The sequence below is a fragment of the Pseudonaja textilis genome, chromosome 8, assembly GCF_049901715.1.
Source record: "Pseudonaja textilis isolate UNSWEBS1 chromosome 8, rPseTex1.2, whole genome shotgun sequence".
NCBI classification, from domain to species: Eukaryota; Metazoa; Chordata; class Lepidosauria; order Squamata; family Elapidae; genus Pseudonaja; species Pseudonaja textilis.
This window is the reverse complement of record NC_141997.1, coordinates 49,300,350-49,318,682: the sequence shown is the minus strand read 5'-3', so window position 1 is coordinate 49,318,682 and position 18,333 is coordinate 49,300,350.

Below are 18,333 nucleotides of genomic sequence, written 5' to 3'. Positions count from 1 at the left end.
CTTTATTTTATTAACACCTCTCCCCCACTATCTACTGGATAGATGCAGTAGATAGTCTGAATAGATTGCTCTCGAAAACTCTGGATATTATCAAATGTTTTATATTTTCAATGTAATATTCAGCACAGGTGAAATAATGTGTGTGGACTGTGATATTTGCCTTGTCCTACCTCATTGTTTTAAAATCTTTGTGTTTCTTATTAAGAATGATCTATTGTGTTGTTGGTGAAGCACAGGATAGGTGAAAGTCCATTCACTGAGAGGCTGTTTAGAATAAATGTATCTCTACAATGTCTGTTTTCCAAGCCTGATTAATCTGGAGGCAAATGTTTAACTGCTTTAATATTCTTTTCCAATTCATCGGCGGTGGTTAACCATCCATGTTTAATCATTGCACATAACGAGAATGGTATACTTAAAAAAAAACGCTGAACCCAAACATCAAGAATAAACGTTGTACATAAAACTGAGGGAGAATGCAAAAGACAGAAGAGAAAATATTCCTTGCTATGCATCCAAAAAATAAAAATAAAAGCCAGTATTGTTGAGAATCTCTCCGTAATGGTTGATAGATGTTAAAAAGCATCTAAAAATCAGGGATCATTGATCAGAGAATTGTGTTGGAGAGAATTCCAGATGATATAGGCTTCAGTCATTCTCTGAGTTGTAGCCATGGTAAAGCAACAATATTTTGGCTGAACAAGAAGCTTGTAAAGTCACCTCTGGTTTGAGCACCTGAAGCAAGGGGAAAGCACCCACAAGGAATCAGGCAGGTGTGCTCTTGAAAATGGATTTAATTTTTTTTATCCAAAACGATGAGTGCATGTTTATCTGCTTGGGAGACATGGCAGCACATTGATTAGACTGCAGTATTGCAGGCTAGCTCTGCCCATAGCCTGGAGTTCGATCCTGATGGGGTTTGAGGTTGACTTCTATTGTGGTGGCCTAGAGGTGGAACTCTCACTTCACAATCAGGAGGCTGTGAGTTTGACCCTAGGAAGAGGCTAATATTTGGAATAGACTCTTCTGCTCGAGCAGGGGGTTGGACTAGATGACTTCCAAGGTCCCTTCCAACTCTATTATTGTATGTCTATCACTCAACCTTCCATCCTTCCAAGGTCAGTAAATTGAGGGCTCTGATTGTTGGGGGCAAGGTGCTGATGTTGTAAACCTTCCATAGAGTACAATGGCAGTGGCGTGGCAGAGGAGGAGGAGGAGGAGGAGGGGGGAGGAGGAGGGGAAGGAGAAGGGAGAAGGAGAAGAGAAGGAGGAAGGAGAAGGAGAAGGAGAAGGAGAAGGAGAAGAAGAAGAAGAAGAAGAAGAAGAAGAAGAAGAAGAAGAAGAAGAAGAAGAAGAAGAAGAAGAAGAAGAAGAAGAAGAAGAAGAAGAAGAAGAAGAAGAAGAAGAAGAAGACCTTCAACAACTACTATCATTGCCTAATACCTGGTGGTCGTAAACCTTCGCATCTCCAATCTATAGAAATTGTTTCTTCAAAATGATGAGTGCATTTTATCAGCCAGAGGAGACATGGTGGCACAGTGGTTAGACTGCCATATTGCAAGCTAACTCTGCCCATATCCTGGAGTTTGATCCTGATGGATCTTGAGGTTGACTCAGCCTTCCATCCTTCCATGGTCAGTAAAATGAGGAGCCCGATTGTGGAGAGGCAATCTCCTGATGTCGTAAACTGGTCATAGAGTGCTGTAAAGCACTGTGGGGAAGGGTATATAAGTCTAAGTGCTATTCCTACCCCTAGCATTGCTTTCTATTCATTTCCTAGAAATTGTAATCGAACAGGATCTGTGTGTCAGAGGCGAGTATGTATGTTTTGAGGAAAGAACTAAGGATTTCATGGTTACACATGGGTCATACAGGAACCTTTTCTCAAGAAAGTCCCTGGAAATGAAATTATATTGTCACAAGAGATTTTCCCCCACCCCCCCACCCCAACATTTGGAAGGAAATGCAGTTAACATAGAACTTTGGTTCTGGCATTAAAGGAGGACTGGAAAAACAATGTTCCAAAAATCATTAGACATTTTATCAAAGTATAATATAAGGTCTTTTTACTACCAACATTGGCTGCTCAAAGTATTTGACCTCTACCTATTTATTCCCTCCTCTCTCTTTCTCTCACGTCTATCTATCTATCTATCTATCTATCTATCTATCTATCTATCTATCTATCTATCTATCTTCTGTCTATCTATCATCAACATCTATCATCAACATCTATCATCTACCCATCCATCCCACTGTTTATAACTCTCTCTATATCTATCAATCCCACTATTTATACCTCTCTCTCTCTCTCTCTCTCTTTCTCTCTCTACCTATCATCTATCTATCCATCTATCCATCCTGCTATTTATACCCCTCTCTCTCTACTTATCTAACACACTCTCTCTATCATCTATCATCTGCCTACATCTATCTATCTATCTATCTATCTATCTATCTATCTATCTATCTATCTACCTACCTATCTATCTTTCATCTTTGGTAAACAAACCAAACCATTAACTCAGTGGACTAGATCATTTTAGAGTTTTCAGGTCATACATGATTGAGACAAAAATATTGCCAAAACGAGGATATATTTCTACATGTGTAAAAAGTAAATGCGATTGCATATGGACTTATAGGACCTCTGTGGATACATCTTCAAGGCTTCAAGTTTTATTTTTTTAAAAAGGCAATTTTGTACTTTCATTTGATAACTCTTTATGGATCAGTTTCTGGGAGATGCAATATTATATGATAATAAATGCTTTTTACCTAAGGATTTTAGGAGACTTGTAAACATATTCATTTATTTGTAACTTGCATTAAAATCAACAGGTTCATTATATACAATTAGCTACATCCGGATGATAAATATTAGAGTACTAAAACTAGAGTCAAAGATATTAATACATCTCACTAATAGAAATGTATAAGGAATAATTTCATAAACAGCCAACTAAAATGAACATTCTAAATTGGATGGTGCATTTATATTTATTTGCCAACTATATATTGGTTTGAGAACATTGCTTATTGGTAAGTAATACAGATATAATTTCTGTTGCATAATACAGCATTAATTTGAATCATTTAATTTATGTTAACAGTGGCTCCTATACTTGTTTCCTGATACCATAAACACAGGATAATATTGCATGGTCTTGGTATGGTAGTTCACATACTGAAAACTAAATATCGTGACTCATGTATTATATTACATGTAGAACAAGTGTAAATATAGCAGATGGTAATATGTAGCCAATGATGGTGGTGGTGGCAGTAGTAGCAGTGGTAGTGGCAGAAGAGGAGGAGGAGGAGAATGTATGTACGTGTGTATGTGTGTGTGTGTGTGTGTGTGTGTGTGTGTGTGTATGTATGTATGTATGTATGTATGTATGTATGTATGTATGTATGTGTATTTATTTTCTGGAATAAGAAGTTTGCAAACTTTCCAAGTATATTCATTTTGTTGGACAAGCAAACACATAGTGTGTCCATATAATCAGTACGAGTTGAATTTAACCTGGGTGGGAAACAGTTTATTTTCATATACATATACATATACTAACATGCATGTAAGAATAAATGAATTCTAATTCTGCTAGTTAGATCTCTTTACATTTTCTTTGGATGTAATCTGCAAAGCACTGGTCTATTTATTAATAGGATGACAATGCGTCTCCTTAAAAATGTCCTTTAGCTGATGTCTTTAATACTATAATTTTTAGTCTCTATACAAATGTTATGTTTGTGTTTTAAAAATGATAAAATTGTTTTTATCATTTCAAATTTTTACAGTAAATTACCCACAGAATTTTAGTTATCAGGTAAAGTAAAAAATAATATAAATGAATGACGGAATTAAAAAATATGTAAACCAGATCTGGCTTCAGAAAGATGATGAAATAGACAAAAACAAGTTCATCTATAAATAATTTGTTTGCTTGGCTTCCAAAGAAAGCAGAACAAGTCCTGGTTAATAATTGGATAGATTACCAGGATTTCCCAAGATGGAGGAAGAAGGAGAAGGAGGGGAATGTGAAGGAGAAAATGGAGGATATGTAAAAGGAGGAGGAGGAGGAGATGGAGAAGGAGGAAAAGGAGAAAGAGGAGAAGGAGAAAGAGGAGAAGGAGGTGAAGGAGAAAGAGACAGAGAAGGAGAAGGAAATTTCTTAGGGTTGTCATGGAAATTGCATGGATGTCAATAAAGTCAACAGGAGTAACTACCAAGAGTGAAATAATTCTCTATAATAATTAATGTATAAATAAAACTGTTAAGTTTGGGCAATGAGAGGCTGAACCAGAGCATGAGTGCAACAAGTACTTTATTATAACAATAAAGGGCTGACCGTGCTTGCCACGCCTGGAACTGGCTCGCAGCAATCAGCAACTGGTTGGACCCCGCAGCCTGCTTTTATAGCTGGCTGCTGGGAAGAACCAACCAATGGGTGAAAGGGAAAGGTCGCCCACGCAAAGGAACTGGACCTGAGTGAGAACTCCTAGAATCCTCAGGACATAACAAAAACGTCTCTACTGGTGCCAGTAACTGAAGACTTTTCATTTCAAGCCCTGAATAAGATTGAGATAGTGGATGGAAGACTTTCCTTCACCTCTCCTCACAGATTTTTTTTTTTTAAACCAGAGATGGTGGCTCCTACAGAGTGTCAACTTGGAAGCCATTTTTCTTTGAGGCTTCTGGGCTGCCACATTCAGTCCCTGGGAACTGTGTTGGAAAATTAGCCACAACAACATTCCTTTCTCAGAGAGTCAAGGACAGGTTACTCTGCACCTGGAGGGGAGTGCCTGGGGATAGTCTCCAGTTGGAACGAAGTGATGATTTGGACCATGTGATGAACTATTGGGTGCAGAATTTGGATTTTGCTTTCTCTTTGGGCTAAGGAAAACCCGGAAATCTCAGATTCGGGTTTTCCTCAGATCTGCCAATATGACATCTCTCTATATAAAAGCGAAAAAGCACTCATGCATCACCACAAAATCTCCAGAACCGTAAAGCCTACAAACTTGAAATTTTGCACGTAGGTTCCTCTTGGCTTCTAGGTGCTCTCTAAGAAAGAATTTCATATATTATTATTAACACGCTCTGATACGAAGGAGTTCTACTCCCCTCCCCACTTGAAAATAAATCTCTTCCAAATGCAAAACACAAGCAGAAGAGCTGAGTTTCAGTTTCACAGCAGCAAGCAGCTTTAGTAAAGAACAGTTGAACTAAGCCACACCCAGGCTCCTTGCTGTCTCCATCTTGCTCACCCAGCAAATACTGTTTCAGTTTCCATGTTTCAATTTCCAAATAGCCCTCAACTCTGTCACATACTGACAGGACACTAGCCAGATGAAAACCAATGGATGATGGTAGGCAGAGGCACAATTCTCCCCCCCCCCCCATTTTTCTCCACAAAAACTTGCCTGATCACATAGTTTTGCAGAGAAGCATGGGCACCCTACTAGTCTCTAATAAAATGGATCTTTTGAGAAGATGACAGTCCCTGGGGTGTTTTACTTTGGAGGTTATTACTTGGGATGCTGACAAAGAGTGTATCTCCATGGTTCCCTTGTAGGGATGGTTCACTGTCAGATCATTTATCTGTCAAGAGGAAATATTTTCCAGACAATCCATAGTTGCATTATGATTTGGGTCGCATACACTTGGAACTCTGCTCTTAACAAAGTTTTAACTGCATTGAATTTTCATTAGTGGAAAACAGATCAACAGCGCTGTGGCGCTGTGCCTAGAATTCACAGACAAACCACAGAGACTTGCTTATCATTTCTGAGTATCGCAATAATTTGTTATGTGCATGATAGGAAACCGTAATTAAATTGAGCTTGTATCGCTGGAATCCACTAATGTCAGTGTAAAAAAACAACAACAGCCCGGAATGCTTAGGGGAGGCAGAGCCAATGTAGAAGAAATAGAACTAGGAAATCAAAATAGAAGTAACTGATGGGATTTTCTAGCATGCAAATTATTTTTGTTATTATTTCTATTATCATTTATTGAAGGGAGGCACAAATTGTACTAAGAACCCCAGCTGGAAGCATCAAATTACAGTTCAAATGTGAATATATATTTCTGCAAGTCAGATACAAAATCTAACTAGAATTGTCTTTCCCCTTTATTGTTTCAGCATAGTGTGGCCTATCTATCTGTCTTGGTTTCTGAAGCAGCTTATAAAACTCAATATCAGAAATATCCATAACAAATTCTGAGATTTATAAGTTCTCTCTCTCTCTCCTTCCCTCCCTCCCTCCCTCCCTCTCTCTGAGTGAGAGAGAGAGAGAGAGACAGACAGACAGGAAGACAGAGACAGAGACAGACAGACAGACACACACACACACACACAGAGAGAGAGAGAGAAAGAACACCTAAGCCTCAGGGCTTTGATTGTGTTTGGTCTGTTATTTGGAACCCTGATAGTGTTTCAATATATGTGGTATTTCTTTGAATGAGAATTTAAAGAAAGATGTATGAATTCAGAAAAAAAGAACTCCGGATTCCTTTCAGAGGCAAAGGAGATCAGAAAAAACTTATAGTGCAACTCCACATTTATAAATATCCGGTGAGATCAAGTATGTTGTGAGTCCATACCTTCCCAATCTTGAGCATCGTTCTATGCCATGTGAAGGCCAACGCTTAGCTAGGGCTAAGAAACTACAAGGTTTAAAATCAACAAAACAAAAGCTCATTCTCAAATAACCTTGTTAAGTTTGAAAGTTCTGTCTCACAAAAATGACGTCACTCATATCAGGGGTGCCTGTGGAGCCCCTGGCCTTCCCAAGCTCCATTTTTACTGGCAGAGGCACCGCAGGCCAGATCTAAGCACCTCACGGACTGGATCCGGCCCCAGGGCCTCGAATTTGACACCCTTTTCAGGAAAAGATTGGACAGCCATTTGTCTGGGGTGGTACTGTATACTAATTCCTATCTTGGCAGGGGATTGGACTAGAAGATCTCTAAGGTCCCTCCCAGCCCTTGGATTCCATAATTCCATGTCTATTTTCTTGCACAGTCTTTTTTTCAAGTTAACATTGCTTCTATTTTTTTTTTCCATTTGCCCTTTAGGCCAATTAAAAGCCCAATTTGTCAAAAGTATTTCCACAAATACTTTATGAACCGCGAGGCCATGGGGAAGTCAGTAAAACAAGAATCTTTTTGGCATATGCAAGGGGATTACGGACCTAGCCGTTTAATAAAGCTTCCTTATTCTTGACAGAAAGAGAAAGTGATAAAAAAATAAATAACCCAGCTCTATATATGGAAGCACTTTATCAATGTTTTAGCAGTAGATCCACATGTCGTCTCTATGATGAGATAAGATGGGGCGAGATTTGACAGAAGAGTTGTTTATCTGGGCAAATGCATCATTTTGTCTCGCATTGAGGTGTCATGTCTTCATGCCATTTAAATTAAAACAATCTCAGCTTTTCTGAGCAGCCTGAAATCTACCTGTGACAGCCGGTGATGTATCTGTAGCAAGGCTTGGATGTTTGGAGACCCAGCATTCATGCCTTTGTTTTCCTAATTCTCCATTTGACACGGACGGTCTTTTTCCACGGAAGGTGTATTTATATTTAGCTTTAAGTGACGTACCTTCAGGCCATAGTGTCAGGCAGGTGAGCAAACTCTTGAATTTTGATTGTCAAAACTGATCTACGCTGAAAACTCTTTCTCCCCCTTTTTTTATGGATCGATCAAGAGATTTCAGTATTGTGGCCTGCCAGCAGCCAGCGGAGTTGGCGGCAGACTCAGATAGTGAGGAGGTTGGGAGGAACATAGGCCAGTCCTGGAGTCTGGGGAAGGCTCTGACGAAGGCTCTGTGTCAGAGGCAGAGATGGGGCCAGGGCTGTCTGACAATTATCAGCTGCTTTGAAAGTCAGAGATTAGTGAGGCAGAAGAACAGTTTGAGCCAGGGGTGGGATTCTATCAGTTCACACCTATTCTCTAGAACCGGTTGTTAACATTCTAAGCGGTTTGAAGAACCGGTTGTTAGAAGAAATTACCGGCCTAATCCTGTAAGGAAGGAAACATTCTGGTGTTGCTTACAGAAACTGCCTCTCCGTTAACCCTGATTACATTCTTGGCAGGACTAGACTTCCTGTCTCAGGAACTTCGCTGGAGTTTTTTTTTTTCCTACTTTGCTGGTACTTTGCTTGTGTGGAGTGACCATTCAAAATTACAATGGCACTGAAAAAAGTGACTTAGGACCATTTTTCACACTTACGACTGTTGCAGCATTGCCACAGTCATGAGAGGCCAAGCGAGGAGATGCGTGCCTCGATGTGAGTGATGTTGAGGTGGCCACACCCAGCCAACAACATGTCCACCAAGCCATGTCCACCCAGTCAAGTGACCACCAAGCCACGCCCACCAACTTAGCCATGCCCACCGAACCGGTTGGTAAAAACATTGAATCCCACCCCTGGTTGGAGCCTGTTCCCGATGTGCGCATGCACAGAACTGCCAGGAGAAGGGAACAGTTAAAGAACCAGGGTTGACTCGGGAGTAAAGGCACACATCAATGGTGAATGGCCCCTCCCATAGGGAATAAAGAGGAGCGAAAAGGGAATGGGGTTTTGCAGGAGACAATTAGTTCACTTAATTAGTGTGAAGATTTCTTCTTGACTCTCAGAGAGTCCTTGCCAAGGATTTTCTTGCACTAGGAAGCTATTGGCCTGGCAACTTTCCAAGCCTGATAAGGTCTGTGGTTATAATTCACCCTTGAAAGACTGTTTGCTGGGACTTCCCAAGGACTCAGGATAGACAGATGTTGTTATTTGACAGTGCTGAAGTTAACATCACAGCAAGTATGCTGCTCCAGGTATTTGTCATGCTTTCGGTAACTGAGTTCCCCTTGCACATACGTGCTAGTCGTTTCTGGTTCTGGGGGGCAGTGCTCATCTCTGTTTCAAAGCCAAAGAGCCAGCGCTATCTGAAGACATCTCCATGATCATGTGGCCTGCATGACTAAACACTGAAGGTGCATGGAACGCTTTTACCTTCCCACCAAAGCATTTTACATGCTTTCGAACTGCTAGGTTGGCAGAAGCTGGGACAAGTAACGAGAGCTCACTCTGTTATCCAGTGCTAGGGATTCGAATCGCTGAACTGCCAACCTTTCTAATTGACAAGCTCAGAGTCTTAACCACTGAGCCATCACATCCTTTATATATACTCTGTATGCCAATTTATCAGTCACAAACAAAGGAAATCCAAAAAAGTTTGGTTTAGAAAGAAACAGATAGGTATACACCGATGTACAGTATATGTATATATAAACACACAATTATATGTTGTTATGGATATACAAATATGTATCCTAAAATAATCCCACATAAGCATTTCAATACACGGTAATTAGATTTCATTGTAATATAGTGCATTGTTTTAATGGAAAGCAGCTTAAGAACAATGCTCATTTGAGTGACCCACCAGTAAATATGGAAAAATATTCACAGTTAATGGATCTTAAACATATTCCAGAAAGACGCTCAAGAGCCATGTAACAAGGTCTAAATGAAGGTCTTCCTTTATATTTATATTCCTGATTTGCTTCTTGCCATCAAGGCTTTTGCTGAATCAATTTCTTGAAGGCAAGATAAATGAAATTCTTTGGGGAGGTGATCCAGCCAAACGCTAATCTGTCATGAGATGGGCCTCCCTTGGTGATGAAACAGTTCTTATCTGTCCAACGCTGGAACAATATTTTCTGCTTTCCTCCCAAATCCATTATCCGGTGATCTCATTCCATGCAAATTGGCAAAGTTTTGTTTGAAGGGAAACAAGCGCAGGCATTATAAACACGAGGCATGTTAATTGAAATAATTTCAAACCTGAATTATTGCTCAAGGAAACCTGTGCAGCTTTCCAAGTGGATGGCACACAAGACCGAAAGCTGATTAGTGTGCTTTGCAGGTGGAAAAAATGAAAAGCAAACACGTTTCCATGCCCTGAATGCATTTAATCTACACATTTACTTTAAATCCAAATAGACTCTGTTTAGGCAGGAAGAACCTAATTGTTTTTTTATTAAAATAGGTGCATGCTATTTTTTTGTCCCCTTGAATAATTCACGTCATTGTTCTCAATCGTTACCAAGTCCAGTATATTTCTAATGGAAACGGGGATGAAATGCTTCTCCTTTTCCCCCCTACCTCTTAAATTCATTAAATGTTGTGTCAATTTGCATAATGGTACAGCTGTCGCAGCAGGTTAGAGCCTTAATGTTACCTAATGTATAATGGCCCCTTTCCTGATCCAGTTATGTTGCCTGTTGCTAATGGAATTTGAACCGCCAAACACTTCGCGATTAGAAAAAGATTTACTTAAAAGCTTTTAAAGATATCGGACATATATGTATTTCTTCCTCGTGGAACTGTGGTGGCGTTTCAGAAGAAACGGAAGAGTGAATAAGATGACAAACATGAATTAGAGAGTTGAGCGGGACTAAAAGATAATTGTGTTGCTCTTCTCTGCACTCTTTCTAGACTCTCAACATCTTTTTTACATCGATCGCCACGATGTAAAAAAGATGTCGAAACTCTAGAAAGAGTGCAGAGAAGAGCAACGAAGATGATTAGGAGACTGGAGGCTAAAACATATAAAGAATGGTTGCAGGAACTGGGTATGTCTAGTCTAATGAAAAGAAGGACTAGGGGAGGGATGATAGCAGCCTTCCAATATCTCAGGGGCTGCCCCAGAGAAGAGGGAGTCAAGCTATTCTCCAGAGGACCTGAAGGCAGGACAAGAAGCAATGGGTGGAAATTAATCAAGGAGGGAAGCAACTTACAACTAAGGAGAAATTTCTTGACAGTTAGAACAATGAATCAGTGGAACAACTTGCCTCCAGAAGTTGTGAATGCTCCAACACTGGAAGTTTTTAAGAAGATGTTGGATAACCATTTATCTGAAGTGGTGTCATGTTTCCTGCCTAAGCGGGGGGTTGGACCTCCAAGGTCCCTTCCAACTCTGTTATTCTATTCTATTCTATTCTATTCTATTCTATTCTATTCTATTCTATTCTATTCTATTCTGTTCTGTTCTGTTCTGTTCTGTTCTGTTCTGTTCTGTTCTGTTCTGTTCTGTTCTGTTCCGTTCCGTTCCGTTCCGTTCCGTTCCATTCCATTCCATTCCATTCCATTCTATTCTATTCTATTCTATTCTATTCTATTCTATTCAATCCTGTTTCTTTGTTTCACTGGTTGAATTCCTGTTGTCAGGAAATTCCTTGTAATATTGAATCTGAATCAATAGTTTCAATACATTGGTTCGGATGCTGTCCATGCCTTTCTCTTTTATGACAAGCCTTTCGATGAATGAATTCTGCTGTTATGTTTCACCTTGGTCTTTTTTTTGTCTGGAGGTTACGCATTCTGAATTCCTTTATCTGTTCTTCACAAGGCCTGGTCTTCAGTCCTATCCATATTTTTGGTAGCTTTCTCTTGAGCTAGCTGATTAATCGGTGTCTTTTTTAGATGGTGGGATTCAGAAGAGGTTGAAGGATTCAAGGAGGAATTGATCAAGATAGACTAAAAATGAGACAACTCCTTCCTGTGTCCTGAGCTCTTATTTGTGATTCCCGTATCCCAAAATAACACGTTTTTCTGTCCCTAGCATCTCCTTATTGGTGGATATTCAGTTTGTGATTTACTAGAAAATCTGGATCCTTTTTCACATATGTTACTGCCATCCTACCTTCGTATTACTCTCTCTGAAGACTGAAGACTTTATATTTCTCTCTATTAAGTTCCATCGTTTGATAGACAACCTCACTGTTCGAGCTCATCTGGATAATTCTGAATTGTCTCTTTATCTTCTAAAGCAGAGGCTTCGTTCTAGTTATGGGTCACCTGGGAATCTGTTAACCATCCGCTCAAGCTTTCATCCAACATGGTGGTGGGATTCAATTTTTTTTTTACTACTGGTGCTGTGGGCATTGCTTGGTGGGTGTGGTGTGGCCGGGTGGGCGTGCCAGGGGAAGCATACTGCAAAATCCCTATTCTCTCCCCACCCCACTAACCTGCTTTCCAGCTCCGTTCTCCTGGGCAGGGCAACAAAGGAAGACCCAGCCAATCAGCTGGGACTCAAGAGGCAGAGAAGAGATGGGGGCAGGGCCAGTCAGAGGCGGTATTTGCCGGTTCTCCGGACTACTCAAAATTTCTGCTATCGGTTCTCCAGAACTGGTCCGAACCTGCTGAAGACCACCTCTGATACTATTCCCAAATCTGAGGTGGAACTATTTCAGAGCGCTGTTGGCACTTTTTTAAACTATTCCCTGCTGCTATTTTTATATAAATAAGGAGTAAATATTTATACATTCTGGTAAGAGAGAAGTTCCGTGATGTTGGGTTCCAGCATAAGTCTGAAAGCTCAGAAGATTAAACGTCTGGTCTCGGTGGCCGACCCAGATTGAATCTGGTATTATTTTTCTCCTCAGGGATTTTTATGACCCTTTTAAAGCCTAGGGTGTCTGTCTGTCTAAGTATATTCACCATGTTGTAGGGCTGTAGTATTATCCTTATCCTTCTCATCTGAGCTCTACTACCCCCTCTTACTGGGATCATTATTATGATTGTCCTTACTCTGTTGCTTTGCATGTACACCGAGAGCTTATGCACTGTAGACAAATTACTTGTGTTTCTAATCACACTTGGCCAATAAGGAATATTCCATTCCATTCCATCCTATTCTATTCTATTCCTCATTCCAATATTCTATTCTATTCTATTCTATTCTATTCTATTCTATTCTATTCTATTCTATTCTATTCTATTCTATTCTATTCTACCATATTCTGCTCTGCTCTGCTCTACTCTACTCTACTCTACTCAATTCTATTCCATTCCATTCCAACATTCCATTCCATTCCATCCCATCCTATTCTGTTCTATTCTTCATTCCAATATTCTATTCTATTCTATTCTATTCTATTCTATTCTATTCTATTCTATTCTGTTCTGTTCTGTTCTGTTCTGTTCTGTTCTGTTCTGTTCTGTTCCATTCCATTCCAATATTCTTTTCTGTTCTGTTCCATTCGTCATTCCAGTATTTGTTCTGTTCCATTCTGTCCCATTCTATTCTTTTCTGGAGGAGTCTATGGTACAATGTCCATAGACAATGTTACTCATTGTCCCATTTTCCAAAAGGACTTGCACCAAAACCTGACTTTATTAGAATAAACCTGCTTATTCTACATTTATATTAGTGAACCATGGTACCACGTGCTTGTGGCAATATTTCTGGTGAACTGAGTACAGAGCCAGGATCATATTGTTGGCAGTCAGTATGAGGCCATGAGCGTTACCTGGAAGGGAGATTCTGTAATTGAATGCTCCTTTTCCAGATGGCTTTATCAGTTCAGGTATAATTTGGTTTGACAAATTATACTAATGTAAGGGCTAACTCTTCTCAGGCACCTATTCAGGATATAGAGCTGAAAAGAAAATCGGGGGAAAAACTGTTAAGTATCATGTGTTTAATGAAGCAGCCGAAAAGGAAGGACTGAGAGAAGTAGTGATAACAATAAGGTTTTCAGTAGTTTTAAGCAGATAATAATGATATGAAACATATGAAAGCTGAATGCTTGGATGACTTTCTTGTGATGGCAACATTTTTAAAAAAGAAAAAAGAGTTTAGAATGTAGACAATTGGCTATAGGAATAGAAGTTAAATCAGTAGTTAAGTAGCAGCTTGAGTTAAGAGTAAATGCTGAAATTGAAAAGATTAATTGTAAATCTAACCAGGTTCAATGGTTGGTGTGTACTGAAAACAACAACAACTACAACTACAACAACAACAGAATGAGCTGAAGAGTTGCTGAAGAAGACATCTAAAACACCATGAATAGAATAGAATAGAATTCTTTATTGGCCAAGTGATTGGACACATAAGGAATTTGCCTTAGTGCAAATGCTCCCAGTGTACATAAAAGAAAAGATACATTTGTCAAGAGTCAAGAATCATAAGGTACAAAACTTAATAATAGTCAAAGGGTACAATAAGCAATCAAATCATACTAGGAAACAGTCAATATAAATCGTAAGGATACAAGCGACAAAATTACAGTCATACAGTCACAAGCGGGAGGGGATGTGATGAGAAGATGAGAGAAGTGATGAGAAGATTAATAGTAATAGTTCAGACTTTGTAAATAGTTGAACAGTGTTGAGGGAATTATTTGTTTAGCAGAGTGATGGCTTTCGGGAAAAAGCTATCCTTGTATCTAGTTGTTCTGATGCGCAGTGCTCTATAGCGTCGTTTTGAGGGAAGGAGTTGAAACAGTTTATGTCTGGGATGTGAGGAGTCTGTAGATATTTTCACAGCCTTCTTTTTGACTCGTGCAGTAAGGATAAGTGAATGCTAGGTAAGGATAAGTGAATCTTCACTGCAAAAGCAATAAAGATATCCTATCCCAGCAGAAACTGGTCCAATGTAATCAAGAAAGCCATGGAAAATAATTTCCAGGTTATGAAAAGGAGCAAACCTCTTGAGCAGCTGTTCATCCAATAAACAAACAAAGTCATGAGGACAATGAAAACATCATGCAGGAAACAGATCTCTGGAGTCCCAAAGGCAACTGGACTTTCTTGGTGGACTTTTTCTTGAAAACATTTCATTTTTCATCCAAGAAGCTTCTTCAGTTTTGACTTTGGAACTACTTCTGAATGAGACTTCTTCTGAAGTCTGAACTGAAGAAGCTTCTTGGATGAGAAGTGAAACATTTTCAAGAAAATAAAAACCATTTGTCTTTTAGAAAACGCACCTTTGCTACAACAATGAACTAAATTATAGAGAATCTCCATAGACACAGGTTGGTGGAGTAATGCAGGACTGAACACCTTTACATACATACATACATACATACATACATACATACATACATACATACATACCTCTACATAGAAAATTAATATTGAGAACAGAATTTCTAAAATAGCTAAGTGTCATTTTCTCATGTTGACGTATTATTTTGTTTAGAAGAATCTTTACCTACATGAAGATGTAGGTGAATGGGTATATCTAGTCTAGTGAAAAGAAGGACTAGGGTTGACATGACTGCAGCATTCCAATGTTTGAGGGGCTGCCACAAAGAAGAGGGGTCAACCTATTTTCCAAAGAAGACAAGACAAGAAACAATGGATGGAAACTAACCCAGGAGAGAGAAAACCTAGAACTACAGAGAAATTTCCTGACAGAACAATTAATTAGCGGAATGACTTGCCTCCCAGACATTCTGGGTGCTTCAACACTGGAGGTTTTTAAGAAGAGATTGGACAATCGTTTATCTGAAATGCTGTAGGGTTTTCTGCCTAGGCAGGGGGTTGGCCTACAAGACCTCCAAGGTCCCTTCCAACTCGGTTATTCTGTTATACACAAATCACATCTGTTATCTCATATGCTTTTGCCTAGACCAACTTTGCCCAAAGCAATAGAACTAGGGTTGATACTAAGGATGTGCCTGAGTGTCCACTCATACAACATTCCTATGCCTGTTTTCAAGTTGCCATAAACAAGAGGGCAGGGGATTTGAAGGAGCAGCACAGCAGTAAAACCAGAAGTACATTCCACCATTATTTTAAAAAGATTGTACCTAGGCGACTGGATCTTCTGGCCGGGAAAATCCTTTATTGGAGAATGTGATTGATGACACCTGGCCCATGAACATGCTTCCTTGGAGAATCTGATTTATGATACACGCAGGGGGGAGGGAGGAAACAGGGTCACAGGTGACTGTGTATTACGTACGCCAGAATCAGCTTCATTTAGGTTAAAGCCAGCATGTTGATCCTAATAAAGTTTTTGAGGTTTTTTGTTTTTTTTAAAGCTTGGCTCAAGGCTCATGATTTAATTAGGGCTGAGATCGTTTTAATATCATTTTAAGGTGTTTAGATGCCTATTGAAACTTGGTTTGCCATTCAAAAGCCCACCATAGCTATCAAGTTATGGCTGAATATTATCTCAAAGATTAAAAAAAAAAAGAACTTTTCTCTTTGCCAAGTAGAGCCTTTTCACTCTGAATTTTTTTTTTTTTTAAATCTCTGCCATTTACGTTGAGAGGTTGAAGATGGAAGATATAATTTATCTCCCATCTTGGGATGGTTTGGGCTGATTATCTGACTGTCTGTGCTTTAGACAGCTTTTCTATCACTGCCGGCAAGTAATCTTGGAAACATTGTTCTACATCTCGTGTTTCATACTTTTAGCACTTATTATGGGACAATCTATGGCCTCTCCAGATATATTCATGGTGATCACAATTAAGACAGCTCTTAGTCCTGATATCCTGTTGTGCATTTGATTGCTTTAAATTGTCCAGAGCAATTGTAATCAGAAAAGCTTTTGACAGCTTTCCATTTTGTTTATAATCAAAAGAGGAAAGCAGGTAGCGAAAGAGTGCATTACGAGGTTATTTTTAGAGCTGGAGGATTATTCTATGCTGAATCTGCTTACCGTGAGCTATCTTAGTAATATACCGAGTTACTGATTTTATGTTTATGTTTTGAAAAGAAAGAAATTACTGTCTTTCCATGTTTATGTTGCTTACTTTGTGTCAACATTTTGACTCTTACTTAATTGGTAACTTGTTTTTAATTTTTTTTCCTCACCTCTCCTCTCTGTGCTTCAAGAGGCCTGTCGAGAATATTAAGCCTGTTAAAATGACTGACGCCACTGCCAACTTCCATGTTGCCAGAAGTAGGAACGATTTTCATTTATAAAATTTTGCGTTCCACATTTTTTTCAGTCACAACTCCATTTTGAAATTTGGATTTAACGCGTTTCCAACCCTGTTATTCTGTAATTTCACTAATTCAGATTATTAGGACGGCAAACAAAAGAAATTGAGCTGGTGATATGAAGAAGTACCCTTGGTATATTTAAAGAGATTGATCTGCTTGGAACTTGCAGAGACAGTGTTATTTCTAAGATGTAGTTGGTATTCATATTCTCTTTAGACAACTAGTGAGAATGATGATGGTACAAATCAAAGCAACACACATCAGATGTTACTTTACCCCTTTTTAAAATGCAATATAACTGTCTTTCCACTTTCAAATGTCACTTCAGTCATCCATAAAAGCAATTACAGAATACAAGCAGACACACCGTTTAAGCGTACAGCACATCGCATGTCAATAATCTTAATTTCTTCTAAATTATATTGAATAATCTATGTTTCTCTCTGCAGATGTAATGAATACACCATAGAAAAAATACAGTAGAGGTGAGAAAATCCTTTCAATATTCTAGCATATAACAGCTTCTTCATCTGCAAAGTGTACAGACTTTCTCACCACACATGGTCTGAACTCTCTGGGCCTGAAAACAAGTGTAACATCCAATATAATTTCATAAAAATCAGTGTGTTACTAGCTTAACAACTTAAAGGGTTCACTTAAAACATGGGGCAAGAGAAGTGGTAAAGCGAGACAAATTCACTTCACAAAATGCCTCACTTAGCAACATACATTTTGCGCAGAATTGGGGTTGTAAATTGAGGATTACTAGTGGTCAGGACCAAGCAAAAATGTATCCCACCGGTACTTTTTCAGGAGGCAACTGGACTTCTTTTGAAGACGTTTCGCTTCTCATCCAAGAACCTTCTTCAGCTTTGACTGGATGGTGGGGGAATAGAAGGATTTATACTCCTTGCAGACATCTGGTCCTTTGCATCCTTTTTAGAGGATCGTTGAAGCACTTGGAGGTTTATCTGTGTCCTCGGGGTCATCCGAGTGATGCAAATGGTTCCTGTAGTCTGCAATATTTTTCAGTCGCCTCCTGAAAAAGCACCTTTGGGACAACCATGACCTGGATGACTGAGAATCCCTACAGACTTTTAGTTGTACTATTTGGGGTGAACACTCTTTGAATGGTGTGGGGATAGGAATGGATTTCCAGAGGAAAAAAAATCGCAGTCCACAGGAACCAGGAGCATGACTCATATGACCCTGAGGACATAAACCTCCAAGTGGCCTCAATGAATCTCTCTAAAAGGATGCAAATGACCAGCTGTATCTTTAAGGAGTATCAATCCTTCCCTTCCCCACCATCCTGTCAGAGCTGAAGAAACTTCTTGGATGAGAAATGAAATGTCTTCAAAAGAAAAAAGAAAAAAAAACCCAGGAAGTCCAGTTGCCTCCTGAAAAAGCACCTTTGGGACAACCAATGACTTGGATGACTGAGAATCTCTGCAGACTTTAAGCAAAAATGTGGTTTCAGCGGAAGGAGTAAAACAGTCAAGTCTTCTATCAGCTCGGTAATGAAAAGCTGACCTCATGGAAACCATGGGAAAAATAAATAAATGGGGAGTTTAA